Consider the following 27,636-nt stretch of genomic DNA (forward strand, 5'->3'; position numbering starts at 1 on the left):
ATGTCCAGCAGTTGCAAGGGCCAGCCCTATTCAGCCTGGGAGTGGACTGCCTGGGACAAGGAATAGTGAGGTCATCTTGGAGGCTGGCTGACACAGTCCACCCTGCAGTCCCTAATAGTTCACCTCCGTCCCACATGCAAAATATACTCACTATCTCCCAATGTCCCCAATTTCTCACCATTAAAGCATCATCACAAAATCTAGAGTCTTGCTGTTTAATGAGATAAGGCGCTTAGATTCAGTTCACCTTGATGTGAAAACCTGAGAATGAGATATACAAGTTGTCTGTCCCCCTCACCCCCAAAATACAAGCATGGGGCATTATAACATAAGTAAGGATAGTGTTATCAACACTCCCACCCAAAAAAAGGGGGAAATGGGGGCAGAGGGGTGGGAATCACTGCTACACAGAAAATCTGACATCAATAGAGAACATGCTGATAGAAGGTTGATTGGGATTTGAGGTCCAGGAAAGATTCTTCAGGAATCTTGGCTCTACTCTCTAGGCTCTTGGTTCTATCTTCTGAGTTATGCTGCCCTGTCCATATATGGTGGCCCAATTTCACAGCTGAGCAGTTTTCACAGCCTGTGTCTTCCCTGTCTGAGTTCAGGATTCAAGGCCTCTTTTCATGTTATGCTATCTCAACCCTTACCAATTCAAGCTGGCAGCATTTCTGCCAATACTATTCCCTGAAAAACTGTGTGGGACTCCACAGAAACTTACCAGTGTTTAGGTCCATTAGACAAGAGCCACATTCACAAGATTTTGCGATAAATCAATCCTGTCATCCACTTGGCTATTGTTGGAGCCACTGAGAATAAGACCTTAACATTCTTAGAGAGTCACTGCTTGGCTGAACATTTCTGAGGCACCCCCTTAGATCTTTCTGTGCTCTAATAAGGAATTTTGGGACTGCTTAGCTCAGTTGGTTTAGCATCTGCCTTTGGTTCAGTTCATGATCCCCGGGGTCCTGGGATCAAGCCCCTCATTGGGCTCCCTGCTCAGCGGGTATCTGCTTCTCCCTCTCTCTCTGCCCCTCAGCCTGCTCATGCTCTCTCTCTCTCTCTCTCTCTCTCTCTCTCTCTCAAATAAATAAATATATCTGGGCGGAAAAAAAAGGTTTTGCGGTCACCCCTCTAACTTCAACTTTATATTATAGTTTCCCCACATGGCCCAGAATTGATCTTGCCTACAGTTTACCTCTTAAATTCTAGCATCATTTGCCACCTTGAAAGGTTATGAATTTTCCAAACCAATAATCCGTGGATCTCTTTTATCTGACAGTCCTAACTTCATCTTCTCCCTCTTCTCCTGTGCTTTATGATAAGCAGCAAGTAGCAGCCAGCTTTCAGTGTCCTGCCTGGAATTCTCCTTAGCAAGATTACTCAATTCATGAGATATATTTGATAGTTTCCATATTACCCCAGGTGACAACGTTGCTAAGCTTTCTGCAGCCCTGTTTCCTCCAGAGTCCAATAAGGTTTTTTGCATTTTCCTTTTTAGTCTTGGCTGGCAGCCTCACGGCACATCATTAGGTCTCTGCTAAGAGTCTCTTGTCAAGGTCCAAAACTCCAACTTCTTCCCACTGCCTGGTTCCAAAGCTTCATCTGCATCTTAAATTTTTGTTATGGTAGCACCCTACTTCCAGGTGCTAAAAACGGTTTCTCCGTTGCTGTGTAAAAAATGCCATGACAACTCAAAGCAATAAATGCTTATCTCACATGGCATCTGTTGGTCCACAATCCAGGAGTCAATTCCTGGAGTGGCTCTAGTGTAGGCTTCCTTACGAGGTGGCAGCCATGTTGACTAGGAATGCAATAATGTGAAGGACTGAAGACCACCTTCCGAGATGTCTGACTCACATGACTGCAAGTTGGTGTGGGCTGTTAGCAGAAGACTTGAGTTCCTTGCTATGGGGACTGCCCACTGGGCTGCTCCAATGTCCTCAGGGGTGTAGTGATTGGTTTCCCCTCCCACATGCCGCAGGCATCAAGCACGTGCTTTGATGACACTCTACAAGCGACTGACCTCTCCACCCCCTTGATGTGGCGATTTCCTGACAGAGAAGCCATAGGTCCTAAGAGCATGAGGTTCCCGTTGCTTCTGTGAGGATAGTCCTCTTCTTGCGCCAGTGCCACCCAATAACCCTGCTTTGTTTGTGTGAGGAAGGACTGCTTCCACGTCTGTGAGCCCAGACACTGAGAGAACACGAAGAAGCCCTGATTCTTCAGACACAGGTTTCTCCACAGGGGATCATTCTCTACCCTATTCCAGTACCTGTTCACCGGGAAAGCATGGAGCAAGCTGACTGCATCAGGGAAGATTTTCAGCATTGGCCCGTCAGGCGGTTGGCACTCCATATCGCCTATATCCAACCTCCTTGCTCTGAAAACCAGTTTGGTAATGCCCACCAGAATGTTAAATAAGTAATTTTTCACACGTCCACTAATAGGAATCTATTAAAAAGATTTGGATGGATGCGTCTGGGTGGCTCAGTCATTAGGCATCTGCCTTCAGCTCAGGTCATGACCCCAGGGTCCTGGGATCAAGCCCCACATCAGGCTCCTTGCTCAGTGGGAAGCCTGTTTCTCCCTCACCTGCTCCCCCTACTTGTGTTCCCTCTTTGGCTGTTCTCTCTCTGTCAAATAAATAAATAAAATCTTAAAAAAATAAAAAGATTTGCATGTATGTACAAAGATATATGTACATTGGTGTTCCCTATAGTGTGATATATTGTAGGGAAGAAAAACCCATCAAACAGTATCCTACAAATTTTTTAAAAGGATGAAGAAGACTTCTTTGTAAAGAAAGGGGGTGATCCCCAATGCATTAAACAAAACCAAGAAACAGAATAATTCCTGAGTGTGATCCCACATATAAAAATTCATGCTTCTGTTTCCATGAATTCATAGGAAGGCCATCATCAGGACGGTAGTGGTCAGTGCTGAGGACTGGATGTGGCTGAGACCATGAAGAGGAGCTCTCAGTTATTCTTGGCTGGGTGAGGCTCACATCATAAACAAAATTTTGAAAATACAATAAAAAGGAAGAAATGGAAAACTTAGGCCCGCGAACCTCTTGAACCCCTTCCCAAGCTGGTGTTGGGAGTTATCTCCTGGGATGCTGAGTCATCTCTATGGCCATGGCATCTGGTACATGGAAGGTGTCCGATTAGTGTTTGTTGAATTAATGTTGAATTAAATTCATAAATTAAAAGTTACTGCTTTAGGAAAAACAAAAAACCTAGGGGCCATGCAGCCACCCACGATTCACAGCATGGTTTCATTATTTGTCAGTGTATTAAGTGATTTACTAGGAAGGGACATCAGAGGGATTTGACAACCTCTCAAAACACCTTATACAGAAAGTAGGTGGTCCACATATATTATAGTGTAGTGATCCCTACTGGTATCAACAGGAGGGAGCCACTCCCCTCCTCCTCTCCCCACTCGCATACCACATATCTTGGCCCCCAAGTAGCCAAGATATTGCAGTCTTTGTCTTAGGTGCATCTACTTTGGAGTAATGAGCCCTCTCCCTTCCACTCTGACTCCCTTGCTCTGTTCCTCTTTCCATTCCCCACAGGTCTTAATCAGCTCAGGCTGCTATAACCAATGCCACGGACTGACTGGCTTAAGCAGCAAAGAGATATTTATTTCTCACACTTCTGGAGACTGGCCAGTCCAATCAATGCTGGCTGATATGGTTCCTGGTAGGAGAACACCAGCTAGGTTTGGAGCTCCTTCTTGCTGTATATTCACTGGAAAACATAAAAATCCTTTTTTTTTTTTTTGCTACGGGCATCAATCCCTTTCATAAGGGCTCAGTTTTTGTGACTTAATTTTCTTCAATTATCCCCCACCTCTCCAAATACCATCACACTGGGATTAGGTCTTCAACATAGGAACTTTGAAAGGACACAAACATTCAGTCCACCAACCCCAGTATTCTGGTCTATGGAAAACTCAAGGGTTTCAGATGCACCTGACATTTCCTTCAAATCCTACCAGTCATATTGACTTGAGTAACAGGTGAAAGATGGATTCAGGCCTCAAGCTTCCTTTTATTCGTTTTTCCTTATGCACATTGATGCTTTAATATTTTTATAACCGGGGCAGTGTTAGGTCCATTATTAAACAAAACGAGACTGAGACGAAGTAAATTATTTAAAGCTTTTATGCCAAGTATTAGAAGCCAGACTGATTGGCCAGGGGAATGAGACTGAAACAAAGTTAAAGTTATGCAAAGCTTTATTCTATGCTCAGCATTAGAAGTCAGGCTGATTGGCCAGGGCCATCTCCAAAGAGAGCAATCACCCCCAGCTTACAGGCTCAAGAATTGACAAGATGCCCTTCAATGGACGAATGGATAAGGAAGATGTGGTCCATATACACTATGGAGTATTATGCCTCCATCAGAAAGGATGAATACCCAACTTTTGTAGCAACGTGGAACAGGACTGGAAGAGATTATGCTGAGTGAAATAAGTCAACCAGAGAGAGTCAATTATCATATGGTTTCACTTATTTGTGGAGCATAACAAATAGCATGGAGGACAAGGGGAGATGGAGAGGAGAAGGGAGTTGAGGGAAATTGGAAGGGGAGGTGAACCATGAGAGACTATGAACTCTGAAAAACAATCTGAGGGTTTTGAAGGGGCAGGAGGTGGGAGTTTGGGGGAACAAGGTGGTGGGTATTAGAGAGGGCACAGATTGTATGGAGCACTGGGTGTGGTGCAAAAACAATGAATACTGTTACGCTGAAAAGAAAAAAAAAAAGAATTGACTGACTGACCAGTCAGGGCCATCTCCAAAGATAGCAACCCCTCCCAATCTTACAGGCTACCTTTTATTGGGTAAAACTGCAACCCATATCTTTGTATCTCAGCCCACTGGGTTTGTGTGTCTCTTGCTGATTGGCTAGTTTCATCCGGTCTGGTGATGTGTTATTCAAGAATACCCCATACCAGGAATTGTTACAAACAGTATTTTCTGGGAAGGCTTTAGTCAGCTAACATATTCAGTGTGAATAATAAGATGGCCGTCCTTCCCAAGATGGAGTCATTTTGGTTTGGGCAAGAACTTCTCACTGTTACAAACAGTTCTTTGTACTGATTAGATGTCTCCATCTGGCCTGACTCGTCCTTTTATTCTGGGCTTTATTATCAGGAACTAGCCGACTACATTTTACTGGTTTCCCGGACTTGTTTCTAAGTAAGTTTCTCTGGGGGGAAGGGTCAATTTAAGTTTTACTGCACAAACAACAAAATGGCTATTTAACCAAGATGGAGTCGCTCTGGCTAAATAGGTCCTTACAGGCAGTACTAACAATTAAATCACAATAACAAATCACATAAAAGGACCTAGTTATATAGCTCCCTCTTAAACAAGCAGCCCAACTTTCTAGAATTTAATTAAACACTAAAACCAAACTACGGCCCTAAGGAGCCAAAAGTCAGTGTCAGAAAACCTGATCTGGTTATCCATAAGCAAGCCTTCAGGTTACCAGTAATCGTGATTACTGACCCACTTGATATACTAATTTCCTGACCCACTACATATAAAAAATTTAAAATAAGAATAAAGAAAGATAGAGAACCTGGGTGGCTCAGTCAGTTAGGCATCTACCTTTGGCTCAGGTCGTGATCCCAGAGTGGTGGGATTGAGCCCATAGTAGGGCTCCCTGCTCAGCAGGAAGTCTGCTTCTCCCTCTCCCTCTGCCTCTCTCTTTACTTGTGTGTTCTCTCTCTCACTGTCTCTCTCAAATGAATAAATAAAATCTTTTAAAAAAAGAATAAGGAAAGATTTATTGAGTCTGATAAAGTGAAAACAGCAAGTACAGAAGAAATGACAATTGATTTGAAGAACTACCTAATCGTGAATTTAAAAACAAAGTAACATACATTCAGTAAGTGGTCTTTTTTTTTTTTTTTAAGATTTTATTTATTTATTTGACAGGCAGAGATCACAAGTAGGCAGAGAGGCAGGCAGAGAGAGAGGAGGAAGCAGGCTCCCTCCCAAGAAGAGAGCCCGATGTGAGGCTTGATCCCAGAACACTGGGATCATGACCTGAGCTGAAGGCAGAGGCTTTAACCCACTGAGCCACTCAGGCACCCCAAGTGGTCTTTCATACCCAAATAATCCCTAGTGTCACTCCTGAATTCTAAATGATGTTCTTATGTATTGTGATGGTGTATTAGTTGGGGTTCTCCAGAGAAAAAGAACAACACACACACACACACACACACACACACACACACACACACACACAGAGTTTATTATAAGGAATTAGCTCATACAGTTATGGAAGCTGAGAAGTCCCAATATCATTAGTTAACAAGCTGGAAACCCTGAGGGGCTGATGGTGTAAGTTCTATCCCAAGAGTCAGGAGGCTTGAGACCCAAGAAGAGTCAATATTTCAGTTAAGATCCAAGCTAGGAAAACACTGATGTACCAGCTCAAGGCAGTGTGGCAGGACTTCTCACTCAACCTTGTTGTTCCATTGATGTCTTCAACTGATTGGATGAGGCCCACCCACAGTAGGGAGGGCAGTCTGCTTTATTCAGACTATCAACTCAAATGTGAATTTCATCCACAAACACCCTCACAGACACATCCAGAATAATGTTTGGCCAACCATCCTGACAGCTGACATACAAAATTTACCATCACACAGATGATCATTTTGTGTGATCAAGAAAACTTTAAAGTATGCATACCATAGCCTATGTAATAAAACAGGAAAGCACGGCACTCATTTTAGAAGAACTGTCTCCAAAATTACTAAAATAAAAATCCTAGTGCTGTAACCTTTATCTTAGAATGTCAATTTTCCACAAATAATTCTAGCATTCTGAAAACTCACTGTAGTTGGGAGTTGGTTAAGACACTACTGTGGAGAACCTATTTTTAGGTTCCATAGGTTGGTGTGACTGCTAGCACAGAAGGAATCTTTCTGGAAGGAATCTTTCATGTACATGAATATGATGATCACCACTCAAACAATTACCACCCCACACCCACCTTCTCAGATACACCACATGACTTGCACGAGATCAGACACTCCTATAATTCTTAATATTCTGTGCCTCTGTTATCAATTCACAGATGCCTTTAAATTGTAAGCTCTAAGGGAATCTATTTAATTTACTTTTTATGACCACCCTCACAGCATCTTGCCTAAGGAGACATTTCAACACACTATTTCATGAAACGATTAAAAGGACTGGCAGAATACAATTCTGGGGATATATATTTTTTAATAGTATGAACTTTTCAGTTTTGTTTATACCTTATTTTAACAAATAGCAGATTTTGTCATCATCAAATAAAATTGAAAAGACTAGAAGTTCTTAAAACTCCTACAATTTGGCCATAAAGCCAAAGCTAACAACAGAAAAGTCTATAAATCTTTGTCATTAGTATTTTATGAGTAAAATCTCTGGCTAATGCTATAGTTTTTATAGACATTTGGTCATATTTAGGCTATTGATCATTTTAATGGAAGACACCCTCTTGGGAAAGAAATATCAACCAAGGGAAATGTGTGTATGTTTGTGGTACAGATAATAGGTAGTATATAGATATTATATAGATAACATATGTCCATACACATATATATATAACTCAGCAGTCTTCAGATCCCAGACATCTGGCACATAATCAATTGGCTACAAATAATGCAAATATTTGTACAATACATTATAATTTAGTTTGCAAGTGAGAAGTTACAAAAACCTAAATAGAACACAATTAAGAAATGACAATCTGCTCAATCTTTGGGCAAGTGATCATTTGAATTTTTCTTAGGTGAAGCAGAGATAGAATCAATAAAATCTCTTTTGGGGGGAAAAATGTTAACTTCTGTTTTAGTTCATAATGCTCATGCTCGGTTTGTAAGGCAAAACATTTGGATGTGGAGGCAGAAAGTCCTGAATTCAAATCCTGATTGAGACATGTATCCATAAAGCCTAAGTTCCATCTTTTCTAAGCAGAGTGTCTCCTGTTGTATGTGGCAAGATTAGTGAGTGATTAACTTGAGAGCTTTCCCTCTTCCCTCAACCTTTTCAAGAGGAATCTTTGTATCCCCAACTGGGACTTTCCTTACCCAGCAGGGGGAGGCTAATAAACTGGGCTTTGTGGTTTGAATGGTAGGGGCTATAAACTCAGATACCTACAGGAGCCCAGCCTGAAGCAAATGAATAAATCCCTCTGGGTGGGACACTGGGAGACAGCAGGTCATCATGGTAACTAAGAAGCATCTGTCCCACCCGAAGGAAGCTGACTTACCTCATCTCAAGCTAGCTATTGCCACCAAGCTCTGTAAGCCCAATTCTGCCAGATTTCCTGCATTTTTAAGGTATGAATCCAACATTTTATGTTAACACTCTCAATTTTTAAATATTTGCAACTTATTATTATTATTTTTTTTAATACAAAGCAGCAGGTGAGGCATGTTTACTGCTTAGAATTCATCTAACTACACCACTTTGCCACTTGGGACCATAATGAACAAAAACTTCATGATCTGACCAGCATTGTTGTGGTTGGAGCTAATGAGAAATGACACACCTGGGAAGGGAGCCCAAGTCACAGGTTTTCTAAGAGGACAAGACCTCACTCAGCCTTTTCAAATATTATACTACAGCAGCAAGACCTTGGCAAGATTTAGCTATCTAGGTGACCATGAGGAACCACGCCAGGCCCCATCGCTCAGAGAAACTTGGTGTTGATTCTCCTTACCTGGGTTTGGCAGAAAAGAAGACCCACCAGTGCTGCTGCCCAGCTCTGAATAAGCCAAGCAATGGCAGGGGCTGCCACCAAGTCCAAGAGTCTCTAAGTTCTTGAATGGCCCAAGGCCAACAAGATACTTCATTGGTCTGGGATCTCATGGCTTCTTCTTTCTGGGTTTTCTCTCTGATTTTTTCTAGAGTAACTTCTTCAGTAACTTCTAGGAAAGGGCACACTGGGAATCAACAGGTGTCTTCCATCTCACTAGCCACTAGCCACCTCCCCCGCCTTTCCTTCAAACCCTGTGAAAGCACTGTCTCAGGCTACTGGGGTCACCAATTGAGGCAGAGGACAGGGAGCTTCCAGCTCCCATCCTACAAGGAAATCCCAATCCCAGAAAAAAAGCTGGGTTCTCCAAAGCTCTCGCCGTAGTACCATTCTCCATTCTCCCCATGGGTTCTATGAAATACTATGGGCTAATTCCGGCACCTAATTTCCTCAATATGGTGATGTAGAGAAGTCAAAAGAGCTGGAAAGGAAGGAAGACCTGGATAGAAATCCTGCTCTCCCCACTTTCTCGGCAGACTACTTGATCTTTCTCAAATTTCACTATTTTCATCTGTCAAGAGTGAGGACAGTCCCTACCCTTCTGGGATGTCATGAGAAGGACCCATTTTCAGTACTTACTTCAAGTGCCAAAGGACCTTTAGAACACAGATTAAACATGACCTGAAATATTCAAACTCTTTCACATGCACAACGAGAATATTATATTTCCTTGTCCCCAGATAGGAATTCATATTTAGAAGGGCTGGATGGCAACTTAGAAACACTTTATCATTGCCTCCCTGTGTTTATTACTAATTCATGGAAGTCTTTTTAGCTCCAACTAGTTTTTGGTATTAGAGCTTCACATGGAAATAGCCCTTGACTAATTTGTGTTTCATCCACCAAATTGTGCATGAAAACTAAAAAAGAAAGAACAAAATTTAAAATACAGACGTGAAGCTACAATGTTGGCTTAATGAAACTTTTTGAAAAATCCTCCTCATAAAAAGTCCTGCAAGAGATATTCAAAGTACGTATCTGGTTGACTTTGCTCAAGGAAATGACTTGAAAGCCTCTGAGACAAAAGAAAACATAACCAGTCTCTTCAGCTGCTACAAAATTCAATACATCTAATCTTTCATTCCCAGTGACTGGCGTGATCCGAGGTACAATTCAGACTTGGAGATTTTGTTAATTTTTCTAATGACCGAAGGCAAGCCAAATGCCAGGTGAAACTTTTAATATGTAAGCTTATTTGTCTCAGAAAGAAATCTAGCAGGATTGAAGTTATGAATTCATGCTGGGCTCTGCATGTTAAGAGTCAACACAAGCCAAGGGCAGAATCATTTCTTTCCAGGATGAAAGCACCATTGACTATGGTCATTCACCAAGAATGAAATGATCACAGATCAGCCTGCCTTGTTATGGGAGTATGGCGAGCCCTGGCTGTAGTTTCAAACTTGTATATTCGTGCAAAGGAGATATTAGCTACATGGTCATAGAGCATGCAAGGTAAGAACCTTTCCTGATCATTTATGGGAAAGGTTAACTCTGCGTAGTCTTGGTCCTTAAATAGATCATGTTCAGTTGCTCATATGTAGACAAGGGTTTTAGAAATAACAGCAAGTTCCTTTATTACTATATGTAGATGTTCTCTTCTCTAAATCCACAAGACACCTTTCTTCTATTTTGATATCATGGCTAGAATGTCTTCTAGTTATCTCAGCCCCAACAGGTTCCAATATTCAGCTACTCATCCCACGTCTCTCACAGACTTTATCCACCTCTTAATTTCTTGTCTGTTTATAGCACCCCATTTCCCAGGGAGTAAATCTCTTTCCCTCAACTCTCCCTTCTCCCAGATTTCAACAGAACCTATCAATACTGTCTCCAAAATGCATCTCAGATCTCCCCACCTTGGTTCTGATGGCCGTCCTCTTGCCTCAATTCCTAGAACAGCTTCTTAATGAACCTTATCGCTTCTCCTCTTGCCCTTGTCTGTTCATTATACAGAAGGCAAGGGATTTTTAAAAACCTCAGAAATTAGATAATTTCATTTTTAAAGGAATTAAAGATCTTTCTGAAGTAGCCATCCCCACTCCCCTCTCACACCTTCTGTGTTTCTATTTTCTCCACAACTGGTTTCTCTACAACTAACAAACTATATTTTATCCATATGTTTACTTTTTTCAAAAGTCTCCTTCACTAGGATGTAAGGAGTATGGGTTCAATGTCTTGTTCAGTGATTCATCCCTAGTAGCTAGGACAGTGGACGAACATAAATTTTGGAATGATTAAATTAATATCTAGAGCTGGTGATAAGATGACTAATATTATTGGAGTACTCTTTCTTTCACAGGAATTCAGGCTGGCATTTCAGATACATTATCCAATTCCTTTATGAGTAAGAATTCATAACACGACTTTTAAAAGAACCCACATATCACTTCACTTTTCTGCTCAGATCATAATACATATACATACATACATTTATAATGATTTCCTATGCTCTTCCTGAAGATAACTAAAGTCAGATAGTCCAACGGTTCCCAAATATTCTTCTCCATTAAATGGCTATCTCTTTTTCACGAGAGCTTCAAATACATTTGCTTTCACTAAGCACTTTGCAACATTTGGCGAACAGATCATTCTTACTCACATACTTAAAGGTAATTATCACCATCCTTCAGCCTTAAACAACAGCAAACCATTACTTTGGAATGTCTTCTAGGGCCAACTTTTAATCATTTTCACCATTTAAGTCTTTTAAATTTTTTATTTATTTTTTAAGTATCAAGTATAATTAACATACAGTGTTATATTAGTTTCGGGTGTACAATATAGTAATTCAACACTTCCATACAATACCCAGTGCTCATCACAACCAGGGTCTCCTTAATCTCCATCAACTATTTCACCCATCCCCCATGCACCTCCCCTCTGGAAGCCATCAGTTTGTTCTCTATAGTTAAGAGTCTGTTTTTCTGTTTGTTTCTTTTTTCTTATTTCCTTATTTGTTTTGTTTCTTAAATTCCACATATGAGTGAAATCATATTTTTTTGTCTTTCTCTGACTTACTTCACTTAGCATTATACGCTCCAGATCCACGCATGTTGTTGCAAAAGGCAACATTTCTTTTCTATTTATGGCATATGCATTTTTTATGGTATGTATATACACACATACACACAAACACACACCATGGTTTCTTTATCCATTTATCCACTGATGGACACTTATGTTGCTTTCATATCTTGGCTATTATAAATAATGTTATAATGAACATGGGGGTGCACATATCTTTTCAAATTCATGTTTTTGCTTTCTTTGGATAAATACCAAGAGGTGGAGTTGCTGTATCATTCCCTATTCTCTACATCTTTGCCAACATTTCGTAAGGCTTGTATTTTTTATTCCAGCCACTCTGACTACTGTGAGGTGATATACCATTGTGGTTCTGATTTGCATTTTCTTGATGGTGTGCGATATTGAGCAAACTTTCTTTTTAAATTTTTAAAAAAAATTTTTATTAAAGATTTTATTTATTTATTTGACAGAGAGAGAGACTGGGAGAGAGGGAAAGAAAGCAGTGTGGAATGGGAGAGGGAGAAACAGGATTCCTACAGAAGAGGGAGCCTGACGTTAGGCTCTATCCCAGAACCCTGGTATTATGACCTGAGCTGCTGGCAGATGCTTAATGACTGAGCCACCTGGAGTTAACTTTAGTGTCTGTTGTCCACCTGTATGTCTTCATTAGAAAAATATTTATTCTAATCTGCTCATTTGTAAATTGGGTTGTTTGATTTGGGTTTTTGTTTGTTTGTTTGTTTGGCTTTTGAGTTTTATGCTATTGAGTTGCATATTTGAGATATTGGCCCCTTCTCAGATACATGATTTGCAATTATTTTCTTCCATTCAGTAGGCTGCTTTTTCATTTTGTTGAAGGTTTTCTCTGCTTTACAAAAGGTTTTTAGTTTGATTCAGTCCTACATATTTAATTTGATTTTGTTATTTTCTCTTTGGGGTCAGATTCAAAAATTTATCCCTGAGAACGAGGTCAAGGAGATCTAAATTAACATTATGCCTGGTTTGCTTCTAGGAGTTTTGTGGTTTCAGGTTTTACATGCAAGTGTTTAATCCATTTTGAGTTAATTGTTGAGTATGGTGTAAGATACTGATCCAGTTTCGTTGTGTTACATGTGGCTGCCCAATTTTCCCAGCACCATTTATTAAAGACACTGTCTTTTCCTCATTGTCTATTCTTGGTTGCTCTGTTGTAAATAAATTGATCATATATGGGTGGGTTTATTCCTGGTTCTGTTCTGTTCCACTGAACAGAACCATACTATCTTAGTATCCAATACCATACTATACCAATACCATACTATCTTAGTCACTATAGCTTTATAGTTTCATTCAGGAAACATGATGCCTCCGATTTCATTCTTTCTCAATTGCTTTGGCCATTCAGGGTGTTTTGTAGTTCCATGCAAAGTTTAGGAATTTCTGTTCCAGTTCTGTGAAAAATACTACTGGAATTTTGATAAGGATTGCATTGAATCTGTAGATTGCGTTAGGTAGTACTTTAACAATATTAATTCTTCCAATCCATGAGGATGGGATGCCTTTCTATTTATTTGTGTCTTCTTTAATTTCATTCATTAATGAATGAAAGTTCATTCACCTTCTTACTTTAATTTATTCCTAGGTATTTTATTCTTCTTGATGCAATTGTAAATGGGATTTTTTTTTTTTAAATTTCTCTTTCTGATAGTTTGGTATTAGGGTAGAGAAATCTCGCAGATTTTGTATAGATTTTGTATCCTGCATCTTCACTGAACTCATTTATGAGTTCTAACAGTTTTTTGATAGGATCTTTAGGGTTTTCTATATATAATGTGTCATCTGCAAATCATGACAGTTTTACTTCTTCCTTGCCAATTTCAATGCCTTTTATTTCTTTTTCTTGCCTAATTGCTCTGGCCTGAACTTCGGGTACTATGTCAAATATAAGCGTCAAGAGTTGACATTCCTGTTGTATTCCTGATCTTGGGAAAAAAAGCTTTCAGCTTTATCACTTTATGGTTTCCTTTCTTAAATGAATTTAAAAAGCTCACCTCCTAGAGCTTCCTAATACAAGTCTGACCCACTGTGTGGAACATAATCCACACCCCTGATAGGCTATTATATATCGTGTCCTAATATGTTCACAATTGTCCATCTCATTTCTACCAATTGTGCAGACACAGTTCACATCTTAAGGGTTATTACTCTTTTTTTCTTAAATTTTCATAGTGCCTAGCATGATGCTGGGCCATTTAGTCAGTCCCTATTTAATACATTGATTTAAAAAGCCTAATTATAGTTTTAAGATTCATTCTTATAATTGCATGGAGGTATAGTTTATTACTATTCATTGTTCAATATTTACATACAGTTGTATATTTATGTAGCTTTATGGTTTATGCAGATAGTTCCTTATATAATTTATTTAGAACTTTCTTCTTCTTTTGTACTACTTACCTCTTTCTTTTTGTGTTAAGATACTGAACTGAGATACTTATGTTTTGCTGTTTTTACTACAGAAATTAAAGGGAGATGTTTCATCTTCCCTTATTCTAAGAAGCCTGTGTTCTGAGTCTAGGTTTCAAAGTTTAAGGTGTTTACGATTGGTTTTGGTTAACAGAGACAAAGCCAAAGGCTGCAAGACACACACGGAATTATTCCTCCTACAGGCTCTTTGAAGGTTACAAGCATATTGAAGGAGGCTTGTGCTAGAGGGAAATCACAGGTAAAAATACTTCTACATTTGGAGAAGAGATTCAGCTTCTTTAAACCTTAGGAAGCAGTGGTGCTAGGTGGGTTCCAATAGATGCATTCTACAAATAGAGATTATTTTCCCACTTGCATATTTGCTGCTGAGATGAGTGGACGCAAGAGAATGCATATGGCACCCCACTGTGATGGATACACATGAAGGGCAGGCACAAGACTGGGAAGCATAAGCTTCTTGGGATGGCAAAAAGAAAACCAACTTTCATGATTTATGCAGCAGAAAGAACAAAACACAAGGGAGTAGATTAAGCAATTATTTTGTCCCAAACTTAACTGGCTCCATAGCTTATGCTTTCTAGACTTGGGAAACAGCCAATAAGCTCAAAAAAATAAAAACGGCACAAGGAATGCTCTAGATTCCACACATCAGGACAGCCTATAAAGGACGGACTTGCCTTTATATGTACCTACAGTACCCAGCACCTGGTGGGTATTAAAGGATTACAACAACAATATATCCAATACATAGCTTTATATCTCAGAACTAGTAGGCCCAATAAATCCAAGAAACTCTAATACATCTGTAAAATGGACGTGTTTAGAAGGCAACCAAGAACCTCCCCCAGATGTTTTCCATTGCTGAAACCACCCAATGAAGATAACTGTCATCTACAGAACTCCAGAGCTACATCAGTGGATGGTGCTGTTTATTGAGTCACTTGCTTGGAAAACGGAGGAAGCCAGCACCTGTGACACCCAGTACTAATCACATAGACTTCCCTCAAACAGAACAAACAGCTGAAAAGAGCAAAGAATCTCTGCACTGTCAACCTCCAGAAGAAGCATTATTTTGGAAGAAAAGGACTGATTGGCAATAACCTCCAACATAAATAATGAGCAAAAGCATATGGGGATAAAATGCACAAGACAGGGTATAAGCAGGCAGAAGGGTAAAAAACCCTCCCTGGTGTTCCACACGTTCTTTTTTTCCCCTCCTGTTGCCCTTTTGCCTGTTCCCACTTCATTCGACTTTTCACAGGGTGGCAAGCTTGCCGCGTGCCATGCTTTCTCCTCACATCCCCTTCTCCCCTCTTCCTTTTCCTCACTTTATTTTTTTAAGATTTTATTTATTCCTCACCTTATTTAAAAGAGATATTTTATTCCACTTCTTCCCCAGGGTTTCTCTCTCTATTCTCATGCACACCAGCGTTTCTTCTTCCTGACTATAAACTTTCATAGGAAAGTGGTCACCATGCATTGCCAAACAAACGTGAATTTTTACGGGTAAGGGTCCACACCAAGGTTAAGAAGGCTGGTATTGTTGTGAGGTGAGGCTAGGTACTGGATAAACACGGACAGGGAGACATGGATTTCCCCATGGAGGCATGAAGGGACTCTGACATGGACTGTGCCCCTTCCCAGTGTACATTTGAGGTTACGCACCAGGGAAAAGAGGCCAGAAGGAATACTATTGGGATGAGCCAAGGGAAATATGGAAGAGTGGTCCTTTGGATTCTGTGAATGTTTGCTTCATTGTTTCAAAGCATGGAGAAACTAAGGGGTGCCCTTCTGTGGTTTTCAGCAAATGGCTGTACCCCCACAGCCAATGGCAGGTGGGTGAGTGGTTACTTCAGCAAGTGTGGTAATCAGTGTCTTGTGTTTGTGGCTTGCTGGGTAGAGACAGTTCTGTCACCGTGGGGTAGCTGGGCAGGGGTCCAGGACCACCTCAGATCTTAGTGTCCTCAGATCTGGTTGAGTGACCACCCAAAGTAAATGCCGAGCTTCTTATCATGACAATTAAGCCATTCCGTGATCTCTTCTCCAGCTTTGTCATACCACTGCTCTAATCACTTCCTTATCATTTAGCCTTTCCAGTGACTACATTTTTCTGGAATCTTCTATGATATTGCCCTTCACTTGGCTCTTGTTCCTTGTAGGGGCTAGAGAAAGTGGAGGATATCTTTTCTCCTCTGTCAATTAAACTTCTTCCTTCCTTCCTTCCTTTCTTTCTTTCTTTCTATCTATCTATCTATCTATCATCTTTATCTTGCTGCTGAGGAAACTAGCCCACCTAGTTCAAATGGCAGTAGATTATCCCCTTTCTGCACTAAGTCATTATCAGTCGGTCTCTGTCACATGTTTCTGTCTCATCTACTCAACCCTGCTCCAGACTGTGAGCTCCATGAGGGGACAGAATAGCTTCTACTTTTCACTGGCATGGCCTCCAAAATTCAAAACCCTAGAATTATGAGAATAAGCAAATGAAATGACACAAGTGAAGGAATAAGATCTTTGCCTCCTACAAACTCATGTATTGTAGGTATTTCTGCATACATTAAAACTCTCAGCTATATTCTCATTACCTGTGATTAGATCTGAATTTGATTCTCATATAGTCCCAATTGGTAGATTAAGACCTTGAATCCAATACATGGGTCAACACTGAATGGGCCAAATCAACCGATAGGTGTTTTCAGAGTAGAAGATCACTCTGTTTGGAGAAATATTTGAATACCTTTCCAGAAATGCAGTCCTGTTACAGACATAGTTATAATAATTTAAAATGTGTTAACCAACTGTTGTCTAATAGATGTTTATAGAGAACATACTTGCTCACTGTTGAAGAAGAAAATTAATCATTGTTTTTATGTAATCAGTGCCTCTAAAGTCCTTGAGGGTACTCGAAAGCAGTTGATTTTCTTAAGTAGATTAATTATTTATAATATAAATTTACATAGCAAATTCTGTATAGAGCAGAAAGCTACCTCTCATCACAGCCCCTTAAAATGCCACAAATTCTACATTAGTGGGATCCAAATTAATGGGGCTTCTTTGTTTTCTGATGTTTTGCTAAAACTAATAGAAGACCAGAAAGTCTTCATGGCCTTCAAGTGGGTGATTTTTTCATTGCTAGTGAGCCTCACCCCTTCCTCAGACTGAGAGGGGAGAGTGGGGTTTTGCAGACCAGCTCGGCTCTGTCACCCAGCACCCCAGATTTCATCCTCTTCCAGTCCACACACTCCTCTCTCTCTCTTTCTCTCTGTTTCTCAAACCGTAAGCTCTTCTAGCTCTTTTTCCCCCTCCCAAACACTCCTTTATTCATGTTTCATGTCTATTTCCTTCCTCTCAAGCCTACCTTTGCTTTTTCTCCACACGTTGGAATTTGTCGTGTTTATCCTCAGCCTACACCTGGACCCAGGACCGTCCCTTTGACAGTTATAAGCAGAGCCAAGCAGCTACCTGTTGGCTCTGCAGCCCTTCAGCCATAATGGAAAGAGAACGAACAATCCACTAGAGAAGGAGAAAGCTTCATGGAAAGTTTACTGACAATGATAAGGTGGGTGTGCATGGTAAGTGGAGACATGGGTATGATCGCTAGTTGTTCTTCTCACACTCCACCATCCTTTAATAAACACCGAGCACCGAGCACCTGCTGATTTTCTCTGCCCTCTACTGAGATAGGAAACTGAGTGAGTCAAGGTCATCCCATCTGGCAGGGTAGGGTGGTCTAGTGTGGGGGAAAGATCCTGCTCGCAGATAATGAACACACAACTAGCAAGTGCTCCCGTGTGGGCGAGTGCTCACAGGAGCCTCAGAAGGAAGCAACCACAGCCATCAGAGAGCACTTCCCAGAGAAGAGAGTTTGGAACTGCACCTCGATGGTTGAGTGAGCATCTGTCAAACAGACAGATTGAGGACAGTCTGCTCCAAGAAAGGGGACAGGCTTTATAGAGGCTTGGAGGTGTGAGAATCATATCATGTTAAGGAAGGTACTCGTGAGATTGTTATCTAGAGGACGGGCGCTCCCAGGGTGGGAGGAAATGAGGCCAAAAAAAAAAAAAAAAAAAAAGAGAGAGAGAGAGAAAGAGAGAGCTTTGCATAGGATCACAGGGATGGCTCTGAGAACTCTGTCATGTTGGGTATAATTGTGTCTTCGAAATAGGAAGGTTACACAATCCAACTTTCTGAAATGGAATGAATACCTAAGTGAGGCCTGGGCATTGCTAAGAGTTCGAAAAAACTAGTCTGGGGGCACACATGGGAAATGTATGGAACATTTCATCAGAGGTGTGGGTGCAGGTGAGCATGTTTATGATGGGAAGTGGGGTGGAGTGTTGGTAAGGGGCACCTTGGGACAGAACTTATCCCATGACACGCCTTATCTGGGGCACTATAAGCCTGACACACATGACCACTCCTTAGGTGAGAGAATGGAAGAATTCGAGTGCAGCCGTCTAAGAGAATGGGACCCACAGGAGACAGAACCAGTTTTCCCTTCTCTGTTGCAACCCATTGCCGAGCATCGTGCCTGCAGAGAAAGATAGTGCCCAGCAGAGCTGTAGGAAAAACCATGGTGCCCCAAGGAGCAGGACAGAGCAGCATCAGGACACCCCCGTGTCCAGCAGAGAAACAGCAGCAAGTAGGGGCTGGGGGGACGGACCTTCTGGAGCTCCCAGATTCCTCAGGGAGCTAGACCTGGCAAGGGGCTGGGCATTCTGCACTACTAGATGGGTATCATGTGCCAAAGGCATTCAGGGATGGATACTATTGGTATCCACAGAGAGAAGAATCCTAAGTGAAATTTAGGCTACAGAAAGAACATTTAGCTGGTACACGGGAGAGGAAACATGGGCACAAAGATGGGTTGTGAGTCTATGGGAACAATTTAAGTAAGGAATGATAAGGACAGGCATGAATTTTGGGAAGGGCTAAGGGAATATAATTAAGGAGGCAGAAAGACACTCTTTTGGCCAGGTGAAAAAACAGATGATGAAAGCCTTGTGGTATTTGCTATCCGAGGGCTGGCAGTATGAGAATCAATTATCAGAAGTGTCTAAAAGTGACCTTAGGTACCCATCTGGCCAGTTATGATGACTTAGCTAGGATGAGTTAGTGCCTACATCTTTGTTTATTCCCCACTGACAAAGTCACACTCACATGCACCAAAACAAGGGAATGAATGTGGGGAAGGTCAAGGACACAAATTATCTCAAAAAAGCATCCTGGGATGGTGAGAAGATGGCAGGGAACTGGCGGGAGGGGGGAGGGGGAGAGGACCCTCTTCTCTTGCTACTGCATGGCTTCATCGGTTTCTCCTGTTCTCACTGAAATCTATTTCTTTTTTATTTCTTGAGATTTTATTTATTTACTTGAGGGGGACGGAGCAAAGGGAGAGAGAGACAGAAGACTCTGTGTTGAGCACAGAGCCTGATGAAGAGCTTGATCTTACCACCCTGAGATCGTGACCTGAGGCGAAATCAAGAGCCCACCGCTCAACCAACTGAGCCACTCAGGGGCCCCAGTCAAGTCTGTTTCTTAACCCATGGTATTGTGCTGCTGGAGAATTATTGCCAGACTCGAGTATGACGAGTGTGAACAGGTTCATTCAGGGAGCCACTTAGCATGACCCAAGGCAGAGTCTCAGGAATGATTCAACCAAAATTGGTACATCCTGCAAGTATAAACTGTAGTAAGAGTGTACTACATGATTAGGACTGGGTTTAGACAGAGACCCACCCAAAACAAAAGCCATTCACAAACTGATGGCTACACCATTGACAGTGATATAGAACACAAGGTTTTAAGCTCTCCGCCAGCAAATAGGATGAGCGTGGAAGTACAGGATAGTCATTAATGCGCCCAGTCTTCAGACCTACATCTATATAAAAGACCATGTGCCTCTTCCATTAGGGATATCCATAGGTTTTCTGGTGAAAGTAAATTCAAATGACATTCAAAGGGATTGACCAACTCAGGTGGTTGTCTTTCTAGAAAGAGATTAGAATTAGAAAGGTAACAACTACTTGCCACACTTATTGTATTTTCATGTATCTCTTTGATTTATAAAATTAGACTTGCTGAACACTCCTTTTGGGACCCAATAACAAAGATGACTGGGATGGCCAGATTCTGCCTCATCTTTGGTCCAAAAGAAGACCTAGCCCAGAAAGAGCACAGATAGAGACCCTTGAAATGAGAGTGCTGACCAACCCACTGCCAATATCAGAAAATTGCCCCTTTGATTCTACAAATTTAGTTTGATTTGGCTTTCTGTAATTTATGCAGTTCTGAGCTTTGTTCACCTACGCGATTTCGTTTGTTCATTAATTTGTGTTTCCATGTGTCTCTTAGCTCTCACAATATAGTTGAAATCAACTCAAAGAGAATTAATTGTTTATTCAGGATAGCCTTGTGATTTTTGTCTGTGCTCTGAAGTGGTATAATTATGGCAACTGTACTAACAGATCAAAAAGCACAGTACCAAATGTTTGCTCAAATCCCACTCTGTAGCAAAGGACATTCCAGAAGGACAGCTTGATTCTGGGAGCTGTGGGACTCTTCTCCCAAATATACCAGTCTGAAATAAGACCAACGTGCAAGATATCTGTTTCAAGGGAAGCAGATGAGAAAATTAAAACCAACTGACACTTTAATACCCACTAAGACTTTGTTTCAATCAAGTAATCACGAAGTATCTTAGAGTGTAGGTTGCTGGGATCATGTATCTACTTCGCGTCCTATTAAGACCAATAATTCTTTTCACCTGCACTCTGGGAAAACGTGACTTTTTACTGACAGGAAACATATTGTTTTCAATTCTTTCCTGCTTTGATCCCTTTTCATCCCTTGTATATGTGTGGGGTGGGGGCGTGCACACACGCTGTGATTTGCTCTTGGTCCCTTTAATCTGCTTTTTGAATAGTATTCAGGGGGAGGCACTAGGTGGAGGAGGGAAAGCCCTCCCTTTCTGCAGAATGTTCTTCAGCTTATTTGCAGCATCATCTCTCATCCTGCAAGTCGGAGTCCACTGCCGCCGACAAAACTGAATCTGGTATGTTCCAGAAAGAAAGGGCTGTCACAGCCACCAGGATACTTGCCAAACAGAAATGCAAGAATGGGATTCATGACTTGGAATACACAATAGATTAAAAAAAAAAAAAAACCACCAAAAAACAAAACAAAACCCATAACTTTAAAATAGGACCTCTTTCATAAAATCCTGTTTGGATGCCTAGGGTGGTCACAAGGCTCTGCAGACAACCAGATGTAGGGAGTGAGTGGAACTTGGAGCAGAGGCCAGAAGGAATTCTAGCCATATTGTGATGATGTCTGGCTTTGAGAGAAATTATGGAGAAGCCCAGTTTTCTAGATGCACCCACTCTTTAGCACATGGCTATAGGCAGAACCAGCCATGATGCACCCTGTAGCAAGTTGGGACAGAATAAAGCCCATACTCTTTGGTCTTCCCAACGTGCCAGGAGCTACATGTCCTGTTACTCTCTCCTGAGCACCCATAGTCCAACCCCATCATCTTCCTCACTGTCCTCAGACTGTAACCCTCTCTCTCAGTCTCCGGCTATTCTGTCCATGTTGCTTCTTTTGCCTGGAATGTTCCCTTACACCCCCACCCCTACCCCTGCCATGACATCTCTGTAAGACTCTCCCCTCCATTCAAGATCCAGCTCATGCTCTCCTAGGCAGAATGAATGCTTCCCTCCAAATATGTCCTGTCTTCTCTATCTGTCCCAATACTTATCTCTTTCTCTCTTTCTCCCCAACTCCTCCTCTTTCTTTCTCTACACATACCCATTCATTTTCTTCATCCTTCCCACCTCTCTTTTTCTCCCCACCATCACACCACTCTCCCCCCCTCCTTCCCTTTCCTTTCATCTCCCAGCAATTTCAAAATATTCCAAATTCTGGAAGCTAGACGTTTCCTTCGTGATTCATTAAATGGCAAGCCTAAAATTTATTGGAATAACCGGAAGTTACTCACAATCTTGATTTGGCTCTCCTGTTAGGGAAAGTGATACATTTTCTGCAAACAAAACAAAATAAAGCAAAAACAGGGACAAAAAGACATGTGTTGGAGCACAGGTTGCTACCTGAGGCCCCACTGGAAATAAAAGATAATATGTGGTATTAGCCGTGTTAACTCCAGGAACTAGAAGTGCTCCTGGAAATTTTCCACATAAGTCCCCCCAAACTTGGATGCTCAGAACAGGTTTGGGTAGCAATTCTATGGGAAAAGGGATTCCTGAGCCCTGGGCCAGACCCAGACCCAGACCCAGATGGGTCCTGCTTCTCATTTCTCCCTTTCGGGACACGGTATAGTCCACCAAGTGGCCCAAGGATGCCCATATGAGTCTCACTGATTCACTCCACTAGACAAAAGGCTTGTCTGCAGGTCTCTCCTTGATAATCCCATCTCTGTTCTGGGCTTTTACTGAGCTGGCTAAGGGTCAATGCCCTTGGGCTTCCCAGCTGCTCCCAGTTTTACTAAGGGAATCTCTTACTTCTGTGTATGTTCTCAGCCACTAGTAAAAGTTTCTAGAACACCACCCCAGGCTTCTTCTTGAGAGCACACTTTCCTGGTGGTGAATCTCTTGACTTCAGCATCTTCCGAAAACTGTATCGGTTGCGAATTTCCCACATCATCATATCCAGGTTCTTTTTATCTCCTCAATGTATCTCTCTTCTTTAGCTGTACTCTAAGTAACAGGAAGAAACCAGGCAGCAGCCTGAAACATCTTATTTGGGAAGCCTCCTCAGTTAAATAACCGACTTCATCATTTACAAGATCTGCTTTCCACGTAACTGTAGGGTACCATTCTGCCGAGGCTTCTGCTGCCTTATATCCAAGATCCCCTGTTCCTCAGTTCCTAATAACAGTTCTCATTCCCTTCTGAGCTCTCATCCAGGATGCCTTTAATACCCATATTTCTAGAATAGCCTGTTCACAAGGATATAGGTATTCTTTAAGGCAATTTACTTCTTTTCTACCATATTGCTCACTTTGGCGTCTTTTCTAGGTGAGTCATCAATATCTATGTTCCTCCTAACAGCCTGGTCCAGACAATGTTGGCATTTTTTAAGTAATGCTTCTCAAAATTCTTGCAGCCTCTGCTCCCCTCCCAATTCCAAAGGCATTTCCATATTCCAGGTACCCCATAGCTGCATCCCACGTCCTGGTCCCCAAATCTGTATTGTTCTGTATACTGTTATAATATATTATCATGAATATAGTAACTTAAAACGAATCTAATAGCTGATAATAGATCTAGTTCCATAGGTGAGAAGTCCAACATGGGTTTCGCAGGGCTGAAAACCAAGACCATGTTCCTTTCTCGAAGCTTTGGGGGAGCATCAATATCCTTGCCTTTTCCAGCTCCCAGAGGCCACCAGTATTCCTTGGCTCTGGCCTATTTCTCCATATTCCTTCATTCATCAGCACTGCATCTTTCTGACCTTTCTCCCATAGACACATCTGCTCTGACTGTGAGCACAGCCAATAAAGGCTCCCCACTTCTATGCACTCAGCCGACTAGGTTAGGCCAACCTCATCCATCCAGGAAAACCTCTGCATCTCAACATTCTTGATCTAATCATATCTGCAAAGACATTTTTCCACATCAAGTAACAGATTCACATGTTCCAAGGATTAGGGCGTAGACATCTACGGGACATCATTTTGGGGTATATTATTTTGCCTACCGAGATATCACCTACTTCAGATTTTGAAGGATTTGGTACATAGCATAGAAGAATAGATCATAATAAAAGTTATTTTTTAATGGGGATGATGAAAAGTAGTCAAATTAATAATCATTTTCATGCACTGCATTTTAGTTTAGACTCAGTGAACAGTTGTTAACCTATTAATCTGGATTCTAGCAAGATTAAGTATATGATGGTGATGTCAATATTTTGTATTTTGTAGAACTTCATAGAACCTACTGTGTGCTCAGATCTCACTGATTAAATAATTAAATCTTCTGATATGTTTACATCATGATACATACTGTCTGTGTTCAACATGTTTTCTGTCCTGCTATCCAGAGAGGAAGAACAAATCATACCATATCATCCTGTGAATGTGAAGTTGTTTACTGTACTAAATTAACCCAATTTATGATGTAAACGACAAAATAAATATTTTGTTAATCAAGTTAACTTTGGTTACTGTCATTACCTTTAAGGATTTAAGGTAAATGAAAGTCATTGACCTTTAAATACCAACTCAATGCCGATGCAGTATTTGGGGCTTACGAAGACAACAAATGAGATGAGTACTTGTATTACTTTCCATTTATAAGTACGGAAAATGCCACTTAGATTTCAGGGAACTCTGGCAAAGCTTTGCAAATGGTTCATAGCAAATCCAGATTTAAACCTAGGATGTGTGACTCTGGAGTCTGTGCCCTTGACCACTGTGTTTTGCAGATTCTTAATGAGACGATTTACTGTGGATGGTAGTTTTATAATTAGGTAACCCTAATGGAAGCTGGGCTCCTCATTGTCCAGACTGAGCAGAGGCTCACTTTAAAAAAAAGCATGGTAATTTTGTTGTGCCTGAACACATTACCATCAAAATGTCAAGTATATCTAATCTGTCAAAGAAGTAATAAAGGAAGGCTTGCAAAAGATCACAAAAGTTCTCTCTCTCTCACTCTCAAACTTTCTTACATGCTTCACTGAGGTTTCCAGCATCTATAAAAATATTCTGCTCCTCTGCTGTCCTGGAGCCAAATTTGTGTGTGTGTGTGTGTGTGTGTGTGTGTGTGTGTGTGTGTGTGTGTGAAATCCCCAAGTTCAATGAAAAAAAGTAAAAAGAATCAGAGAATCTGGTCAATAATCTTTGAACTGTAACTAATTAGCATCTTTCCTTTAAAAAAAAAAAAAAGATCTAATTGGTTTATTTCTATGAGAGATAAAGAGCACAAGCAGGGGGAGCAGCAGGCAGAGGGAAAAGCAGGTTCCCCATGGAGGAGGGAGCCCAATATGGGACTTGACCCCAGGATGCTAGGATCATGACCTGAGCCAAAGGCAGACACTTAACCAACGGAGCCACCCAGGCATCCCAGTTTCTTTAATTTTTTTATTTACTTATTTATTAATAATTTTTTATTTTTTAAATTTCTTTTCAGTGTACCAGAATTCATTGTTTATGCACCACACCCAGTGCTCCATGCAATACATGGCCTCCATAATACCCACCAACAGACTGACCCAACTTCCCACCCACTGCCCCTTCAAAACCCTCAGATTGTTTTTCAGAGTCCCTAGTCTCTCATGATTCTTCTCCCCCTCCAATTTCCCCCAACTCCCTTCTCCTCTCCATCTCCCCATGTCCTCCATGTTATTTCTTATGCTCCACAAATAAGTGAAACCATGTGATAATTGACTCTCTCTGCTTGACTTATTTCACTCAGCATAATCTCTTCCAGTCCTGTCCATGTTGATACAAAAGTTGGGTATTTCATCCTTTCTGATGGAGGTCTAGTACTCCATAGTGTGTATGGACCACATCTTCCTTATCCATTCGTCCGTTGAAGAGCATCTTGGTTCTTTCCACAGTTTGGTGACCATGACCATTGCTGCTATTAACATTGGGTTACAGATGGCCCTTCTTTTCACTACATCTGTATCTTTGGGGTAAATACCCAGTAGTTCAATTGCAGGATCATAGGGAAGCTCTATTTTTAATTTCTTAAGGAATCTCCACACTGTTTTCCAAAGTGGCTGCACCAACTTGCATTCCCACCAACAGGGTTCCCCTTTCTCCACATCCTCTCCAACACACACTGTTTACTGTCTTGTTAATTTTGTCCATTCAAACTGGTGTAAGATGGTATCTCAATGTGGTTTTGATTTGAATCTCCCTGATGGCTAGAGATGATGAACATTTTTTTCATGTGTCCGTTAGCCATTTGTATGTCTTCACTGGAGAAGTGTCTGTTCATGTCTTCTGCCCATTTTTTGACATGATTATCTGTTCTCTGTGTGTTGAGTTTGAGAAGTTCTTTATAGATTCTGGATATCAGCCTTTTAAAATAAGTGGGTATGCCTACATGGGAGTTCAATATCCATCAAGTTCTGAAAATTCAGATGTCAAGTAGAATTTAGAGATTACTTTAAGAAAAATCCCAGGTTTTAAATGAAAGATCATTAAAAAGGGTTCTAAGACTTAAAATTATTAGCCTACTAACACAGTATATGTCTTCAATTAAGCTACCAAAGACCTCTGGATTCCAGTTATATTCACCGGTAAGTGAAATGAACAGACTTGAAAAATTTTAAGGTCCCTTCAAGCGTTCTGCCAGCTTCAGTTAAGTAAATCTTCCTACAGTGGGTTCTACAAACTCATCTGAAATACAGCCAAGAAACAGGAAATTCAAACTATTAAGTCTTCATGTTATTTACAATATTCTATTGTAACAGGGTATAGAATGGGACTTCCAGTTCTGTTAGGATTTCATTTAAGGCTTAAATTTAAAGCTTCTATCTGAGGAAATTGGGCAATAAATTCTACCATATTCTGAAAAGAAAAGCTGGATATATGTCTGCAACCCCTTGTAATATGTCTGGTGGCTCTCACACCAATGAGCTCAAATAAGAGAAGGCAAGAGATCCATTAAGTAGAGGAAACATCATGAAGGATCTCTCATGGTAGAGAAGAACATTGTGGTATTTGCCCTTTCATCCCTGGGCTTTTGATTCTCTGCTACCACATCAAATGAGGGGAGGCCAAGAGAGCTACTCGTAAAAAACTGGTTGTTTTCCAGAAGAGGAGATTTCCATCTCATCATCACCACTCTGTACCATAGTTCCTGAGCTGTAGAAACAAGGAGGTCTGTCCCATGCTGCTACCAGAAAAGCTCTTGGCAGAGTTCAGGGGTCTTGGGGTTTGGAAGCACATATGGACACAAGACTCCTCATCTGTAGAAGATGAAGGTAGGAACACGTTTGGAATGATCCTCATAAAACGACATGAGAGGACAATACTTGGGGCAAACTGTGCTTCCATAGTTTAGAAAAGCAGAGTTTCCCAGCAATCAACCTAAGGCTCATTGAGGCAACTCAGCTCAAGGTGTCATGAAAGAACCTCTCTGCCCAGATGTGGGGAACACAAAGATGCACCAGCTGGGGCAGGAACTGGGGGAGGATGGTGAAGGGTCCAACTGGAGACTATTTCATTCCACCAGAGATTTGTTGTGCAATGTGGGGGACCCTGTAGAGAGGGTATCTGTGCTAGTGAACCTCATGGAAAAGCTAGCATTCCAATGCTTGCCATGATAGCA

General features: G+C 41.2%; 1 protein-coding gene across 2 annotated transcripts in view; it reads right to left on the bottom strand.

Moving 5' to 3' along the window:
• The window catches only part of KCNN2 (potassium calcium-activated channel subfamily N member 2), a 478,995-nt gene that overhangs the window by 158,806 nt on the left and 292,553 nt on the right, over positions 1-27,636 (bottom strand). The window lies entirely within an intron of this gene.

This window comes from Mustela lutreola, chromosome 5, assembly GCF_030435805.1.
Source record: "Mustela lutreola isolate mMusLut2 chromosome 5, mMusLut2.pri, whole genome shotgun sequence".
Taxonomy (NCBI): Eukaryota; Metazoa; Chordata; class Mammalia; order Carnivora; family Mustelidae; genus Mustela; species Mustela lutreola.